The 7,631-nt window shown below is 40.8% G+C and overlaps 1 protein-coding gene across 1 annotated transcript in view; it reads right to left on the bottom strand.

The window, feature by feature from the left end:
- KCNH5 (potassium voltage-gated channel, subfamily H (eag-related), member 5) overlaps positions 1 to 7,631 on the bottom strand; it is a 47,121-nt gene that overhangs the window by 21,210 nt on the left and 18,280 nt on the right. The window lies entirely within an intron of this gene.

Here is a 7,631-nt window from a genome sequence, read left to right on the forward strand (position 1 = left end):
ACACTCAAACATGACAGCTGGTGTGATGCATCAATGGATGAGGTAGACCAGCAGTAGCAAAGAAAACACCAGGGGTTTAAACAGTGTAGCACCTTGGTGTTAAGCAGGAAAACTTAAAATTCAAGTATCCACAGGAAGAACATGGCTCCCCAGGAGCACTGAAGGAGATGCCCAACACTTAGTTTAGCCAAGCATAACCTGGTATTTTACTACACAAGTGTGTATAAAATGTCAAACAACTACGGACAGGAAATGGGTTCAGGAGAAGGCTTCACTTTTGACTTGAATGCTGAGTACGTGAAAACTGGGCGAAATGTCACATCTGAGAAATAGAAATGTTGTGTTTCCTGTTAGCTAGGTTATTTTTAAATGCCTGTTGTCTGGTAGGAGTCACAGACTTGAGAAGTTAAAGGAAGCCCTGGGGTAGATAAAATGAAGAGCAGAGAACAGACGAGATAATAAAACTTCAAGAATAAAATAATTTATGATTTGGCTTTGCAATTTACCACATATATATCATAGTCACACAAATGTAAATCCATTGTTCATCATTTAATGATCTAAATATCATGACCCACCATCAGCTCAGCACAAACCATTTGTGTCAGGCTATTTATATATGACCTCAAAAATACACATAAAAAATGCACCAGGAAAAGGTAAAAAAATGAAGTATTTTAATACCTTTTCACATCTAAATCTTAAATGTGAACTTCAGATATGCCTCACGCTTCTTGAGTTAACAAGGATATCCAATTAGGAACATGCACTTTCTGTATTTAAACAAGGTCAAGAGAGACTATAGTGATCTGAGTATAAACTATTAATTTTTAGGGGGAAAATAAAAGTGGTTTTCTTTTTCCTAATTGTCTATAAAACTGTGGCAAGGAGACAGCTTTAAGACAAAAGTCAGAACTGTTCTTTCTTTTTTAGCCAGTGATTCCAAAGAGTCAACTGAGCCTGGTAACAGCACTGTGACAGCTCTGCCTCAACATTTCTCGTAATTGCTGGAGGCCACCATGCACCCAGCTGATTGCTTTTGGCATGCTGCAACCACACCGCAAGAACGAGAGAAAAAGAGCAGCTCTCCTCTGGGAAGGTGGTCACCCACCTCCAGGCCCTTGGCAGGCACTTACACACATGTGCACACATTCAGTGTCCTCTTCCCCTGGGAAGACACTTCCCTGTAGTCCATGGGGATGAATTCAGGCCATTCCCCAAGCTTTCCTTTGACACTCTGCCCCACAGAGCTAATACAAAACTGACTGAAAAGCACTCAGCAAAGCCAATACCACCACAGCCAAACTGTTGGATTCAGTCCCGAATGCCCTTATTTGTCACATCCCATCTTTGTCAGCTACTCCAACAGGAACCTCATAAAGTTCAACAAGGAGAAGTACAAAGTCCTGTACCTAAGGAGGTACAACCCCATGCACCAGGATGTGCTGAGGGCCACACAGCTGGAAAGCAGCTTGGCAGAAAAGTACCTGAGGATCCTGGTGGACCAGGCTGAACACAAATCAGCAACGTGTCCATGCTAGAAAGAAGGCAAATGGTATCCTTAGCTGCATTAGACAAAGTATTGCCAGCAAGTCAAGTAAGCTGATCCTTCCCATCTACTCAGCACTTGTGACACCAGTATTTGGAGTGCTGTGTTCAGTTCTGGGGTCCCCAGCACAAGAGAGACATGGACATACTAAAGGAAGTCACAAAGGGCCACAAAGATAACTAAGGGATTGGAGCATCTCTCCTGTGAGGAATGGCTGAGAGTTGGGACAGTTCAGCCTGGAGAAGAAAAGGCTCAGGGGTGGGGGACAGATCTTAATGTAAATAAATACCTAAAGGAACGGTGCAAAGATGACAGAGTCAGGATCTCTGGAGCCCAGTGATAGGGTCAAAGGCAATGGGCACAAAACAAAACACAAGAGGTTCTGTCTGAGCACCAGGAAACACTGTTTTACTGTGAGGGTGACTGAGCAGTAGTACAGGTTGCCCAGAGATGATGTGGAGTCTCCATCACCGAGATACTCAAAAGCTGTATGGACATGGTCCTGGGCAACTGGTCATAAGGGGCCCTGCTTGAGCAAGGGGATTGGACAAGATGACCACAGAGGGACCTTTCAACCTCAACCATTCTATGATTTTGTGACCTTTTTGATGGCTGATAGTTAATGATACAAGGTTAACTTTATTTTCTGAGATTTAGGGCATGGATTTGTATGATGGTTAGATGAGGATTTGGAGAAGAGTTCGGGGCTGGCAATAATAGGAGATGGCTTCATGTAGTCTCTTGAAATCCTTTCCCATGGTGCTTCACAGACTGAGAGATACAGCTCACAAAAATATAGGTTTTAAAAACACCTCTCCTCTTGTAAAAGCAAAACTGGTGAGAAAGCCCTTGTCATTGTCTTCGGTAAGAAAAACATTAACCACAAATACAGAAAGCCTGGGGAAGTTGGGGAAGATGTACCACAAGGAACTGGAGGAGTAAGACACAAATCAAACAATGGCAATTCTTTTGCTGTAAAAATAAAAAGAAAGGAAGAACTATGACTTTTTCAAATACTCCCTTTCTACCTTGATGAGATCATCAGGGTCATGTGAAAGAAAGAAGCATTCGGGGTTACCACTCTGCTCATCTGGTCTGACCTCTTCTTTTCACAGGGCAAATCATTTCATTGTGTCCTTTCTCCATCAAGACCAAAGCTTCGCTTTGTGCTAGAGCAGACCTTTTGCAAAAATCCTTCCAACCTCATTTAGAGACTTCGCATTTTCACACTTCTTTAAGTCCTGTGAATTCCATGATTCTGGACACTGGAAGTACAGAATACACTAACATGACTTTTTTCTAATTCAGCACAAAGTTCAGATTATTCTACCTGCTCCAATCTATCCATCTGCAATAGTGTGAAAAAGCATCAAGTTCTTTTGTTTCCTATTTACAACCCAAGAGAATTAAAAACATAGCAACAGCAAGATGCTGGGATATGAGTGGGAAGGTGAAAATGTATACAGGCTGCCTTGTGTCTGAAATAATCTGTATAGGGTACATTTCGCTGTTTCTTGACCTTGTTGTAGACTAGATAAATTCAGAATTATATTTAAAACCAATGTGTATGTTTAAATAGACCAGCCACAATCTGCATAGCTGCACACTGCTGTCAATGCTTCTTCAGTTCTCTCCCTTATTCCTGTCTATAGAGAGAATTGAAAAGAATGACAATTTTATCCCATGTATTAGTGACCGCCTGTCCTCACAGATATTTTCTGTCTGGAAGGAGTAAAGGAGCGGCACAAACAGCAGGTGTAAGAAGGGAGGAAAAAAACTACTCATGAAGAAAAGCAACATTTCTGATGCTCTCTTCAGTTTAGCTGGACTGTGTTTTTCTTCCACAGCACCACTTGAAAAATAATACCCTGAACTTGCACCACTGCACTCAAATTCTTTGGACAGCGGCGACATCGTCAGATCACACACTAGATCCGACCAGCAGCTGCTTCTCCATACAAGAAGTTAAACTGGGTATTTCAGAGGAACATGTTAACTACCTCAAATGAAAATTCTGGAATAACATACACATAAAATGATGGTTGTCTCTGGTCCTCTTCAATTACTTTTTGATTCATGGACAAAACCAGAAGAATTTGTGCTCCTGCTTTAAAAAAAAAAAAACAACAAACAAAAACCAACACCTGCATTCATTTTCATGATTCAGAACAAAGATCTGTTCTTAGATAGAAGCCTAGCAAAATATTTCCCCAGTCTGAGCCCTCACTCAAATTAAAATTCCCACATTCTCAGTAAGTTGAAGATGTGGGTTTAATGGCTCCATACAGTTATGAAAATCGGCCTTGAAAAAGGCAAGCATTCTGACAGATGTGATCTAAACTAGTCTCTGCCTTGGCCCAGCTGTAACACTGTCCTTGCAAGCATGCACGTTTTTTCTTACTCCATACATTCTAGTCACAGTTGAATATTTTACATCCACAAAATATTCTGATGCTCTAATTGGGACTGCCAATTTGACAGCCCTCTGTGGGGCTAACTGAGCTGGGGGTGACTTGGTGGCATACTTCACACAACAGCTGAGCCAAAGGTTTCTCTGAAGAGAAAAAAAAAGGGAATACTAAATTAATTCTGCTCCACTAGTGCTTAAGCCACCTTCCCTGTACAAACATCAGCAGTCAATAGGCACACCCAATACCTTCAAAGATAACAGCAAATAGTTTCAAATACAAGTATCTTCAAGTTACAAAACCCTTCAAATTCAATTAGGAGTTGAAAAGTTACAATCTCTCTGACCAGAGTTGTTTACAGGTCCAAATACAGACTTAGCCACCCAGCCAACAGCCATGCTGAAAAAAAAAATAAATAAAAAATCTCTAATACATAAACTATATTATGTTATTTTAAAGCTAAATCCATACATCAGAGATTATGAAGAGTTTAAAATCTCAAGGCGAGATGTAATGTTCTTTATAGTGCACTTGCTCTGAAATATCTAGGCATGGCTAGTTCCCCCTAATAAAACATTAGTGTAGCTCTACTGGGTTGCAATTAACCTTTTTGTCAAGGTTTGTCTGGTCTTAAAAGGGTCAGAAATAATGATGTCTTTTAAATCAGTTTAACAGGGAACTATCCATTGTCTTAGAGTGCAGTGAAAACACTTGGGTTAAGAATGATATTCTGTACGAAAAACAACTGCAGAGGGCAATTACAGCGATGCTCATGTGGATTTCTGCCTGCAGGAGTATAGAGAACACCTCCAGACCACGGAAAGGTGGTTGTTCTCCTCTCACGGTGAAGAACAAAACGGTTAACATGAAGAATGCTTGAACTCAGGCTGTATGGAATTCAACTGATAACATGGATCATCCTTTTGCATAAACAGTTAGCATCTACAAATCGCAACTATTTCTAGATGTTCACACAGTAAAATCATTACAGTGGCTGGCTGTTTGCTCTTTATTGCAGGTAAAGTATGGCTGAAAGAGCTCATTATCTCTTCAAAAAACTTAATCATCCTGGTTTTGCTTTGCTAGAGAGAAAGGGATAAATGGGATTCCTGAATAAACAGAATAATAGTCAAACAAATCTCAATCACTCCCATGATGCAGTATAACTATTTATGAACTGAAGAACCACAGAGTCTATTGAAATGTAATTCAAAATATTAGGATGAATTTCCCGATTTGAAATTCCATGTACTGCATTGTCTGATAATGCACTGCACTCTTGGGATAGTTTTTACACCTCACCTCCATTCTAGCTCCATGTTGTATCCCCAGTTACCATCTACCCACTGCAACTACTGGGGAGCTCAAAATGGATGAAGAATTAACAGATAATCTTGGGCATACTTTACCTCTCTGAGCTTCAGTTTCTTCTCCTTATAATGAAGGTAATGCTAATGACCTACTTTGCAAGCCATTTTGAGATCTACCGATGTAAAGTGCTAAGATTTATACACCAGTAGACTACGTTAGGTATATGATGTATTCTTACATTCAATTCTGACATAGCCATAAATTTACAGTGCACAACTTCTTAAATTTCCCATTTCTGCAACTACAGCTAAACTTCACACACACACATAGGGCCACCAAGGACTTATCTCCCAAAAGCAAATTTAAAAAAAAAAAAAAAAAAAAAAAAGGTGCAAATTTGCCACCACAACCAAACGAAAGAGACTAAGTACTGTAAATGTCAGTCAACTGGCTTTTAGGAGTTTGTCAGCAAAATGATACCATTCAGTGGTTAAGGGAAAGGGACTACACCAGCCAAAGGCTTAGGGTCAAAAGGAAGGCAGCTGCTACAAATGAAAAAGCAGCATGCAACAAAGCACTCAGGGATCAAAAGAAAAAGGGAACAAGTAAACATGTGCATAAGAAATTACAGCTTATAAGAATGGACATGGAAAGCTAAAGACGTATGGAAAAGGTCCTTCTCTGGCTCGATTTATTATTGTAACAATGAAGTTTTTAAAAATCCCCCAGAGTACAACCACAGGCTTTCTGCACTCACAAGCAGAAAGGGCAAACAGGCTGACCCAAATAATTACAGGTTGCTCAGCCTGATCCCAGTGCCAGGCAAAATGAGAGAAAAGCTGATCTGAGTTTCAATATGTTTAATAAAAAAGAAAAGGAAAGGAATATAACAAATGGCTGTCAGTTGAGAATGATGTAAAATGCCCCACAATGTTAATTTCATTATTTTATAAGAGTATAAATCTGGTTCAGGAAGACAGCCAAACATCTTGAAAGAAAAAGCTGAAAGCTAAATGCAGCAGCCAGCCGGAGCTGCAGTGTATGTATGATGCACGCCAGAGAGGCACGAGCCAGGGCTCCCTGTACTAGCGCTACCTTGCTGGGGCTGGGCTGGGCAGCAACGTGGACCACTGGCTTGATGAAAACCTCAGTGACTGCCCTGGGTTTGCTCCTGTTGTGGCTGAAACCTGGACAGCTCCCACCTGCAGCCAAGGACCCAACAGCTCCCAAATCAGAACAGCCACTATGCTTACTATGTAACATCACCTCATCCTGGTGCTGTATTTGAACCACCTGAGAACCACAGGCTAGCCAAATCCTCTTGTATGGTAATCTTCACTGAACTGACACTTGCAACAAAATATTGAGACTATGTAGTTCAGTAAATTACAGGTTAAATGTACGAGGAACCTGTTACCTGGCAGATACCTAACAAGGAGAAGTGGAAAACAGTAAAAAATTATTACTGAGAGCCTTCTGGCCCTTCAGTGGACAGGTCCTCTTCTACTCAGTGCTTTCCTCTATGGTTTGAAAGTCATTATAAAATGCCAGATGAAATGCCAAGATGACAGGAAGAATAGAGGAATGTTAAACAGTAGTGAGGGCAGTCATGCAGGATGATGTGCTTCATACCTGGGCATGTGCCATTAAAATAAGCTTTAAATGGAAATCAGATATCTAGGCAAAAGCAATGCGAATCATATCTCCAGCATGGAAGGGTGAAATGCAAATAATAGTTCTGAAAAGAATCCAGAGGTTTTAGCAAATGAGCAATTCAGTATGTGGTTTGCTTTGGCAAAAAGACGCCTACTCCTTGGATATACAACAGTAAGAGCTAGGCTTGGAGAGGCTGAGCAATCAGCAATATTGAGGAGATAGCTGCGAACCCACCTAGCTACAACACTGGCTGCAGAAACTGACTGGGGACCTGGGAGGCTGAAATCCATGGCACCACAGCTTCATCCCTACTGCTGCCAATGAGCTAGATTAAAGTGCAGCTAAAATGTCCGTGGATCTGCCATCACCAGACCTCCAAATTCAGGCTAGGCAGAAGCTTAAGGAGCTCAATTAATTTACTTTATCAGAAGAAGGTAGAGCAATGACTTGATTAGATGTGTAAGTGCCTTAATGGGACTTTTTTAGTACAGTGGGGAAAAAAAATGCATAAGATGCTACTGCAAGAAGCTGAAGCAAGGTTAATTTAAATATGACACTTTTTTAAAGGCAAAAGTGTAATGAAAAAGCAAGAAAAATATTAAGGAACGTGGTGAGTCCTCAGTCTCTCCAGACTTTTAAATCAATACTGGATGTTTGTCTGGAGGGGATGATTTAGTTACAAGTTCACAGGTTACGAAGAGGAGTCA

This window comes from Nestor notabilis, unplaced genomic scaffold (genome assembly GCF_000696875.1).
Source record: "Nestor notabilis isolate BGI_N333 unplaced genomic scaffold, ASM69687v1 scaffold8413, whole genome shotgun sequence".
NCBI classification, from domain to species: Eukaryota; Metazoa; Chordata; class Aves; order Psittaciformes; family Psittacidae; genus Nestor; species Nestor notabilis.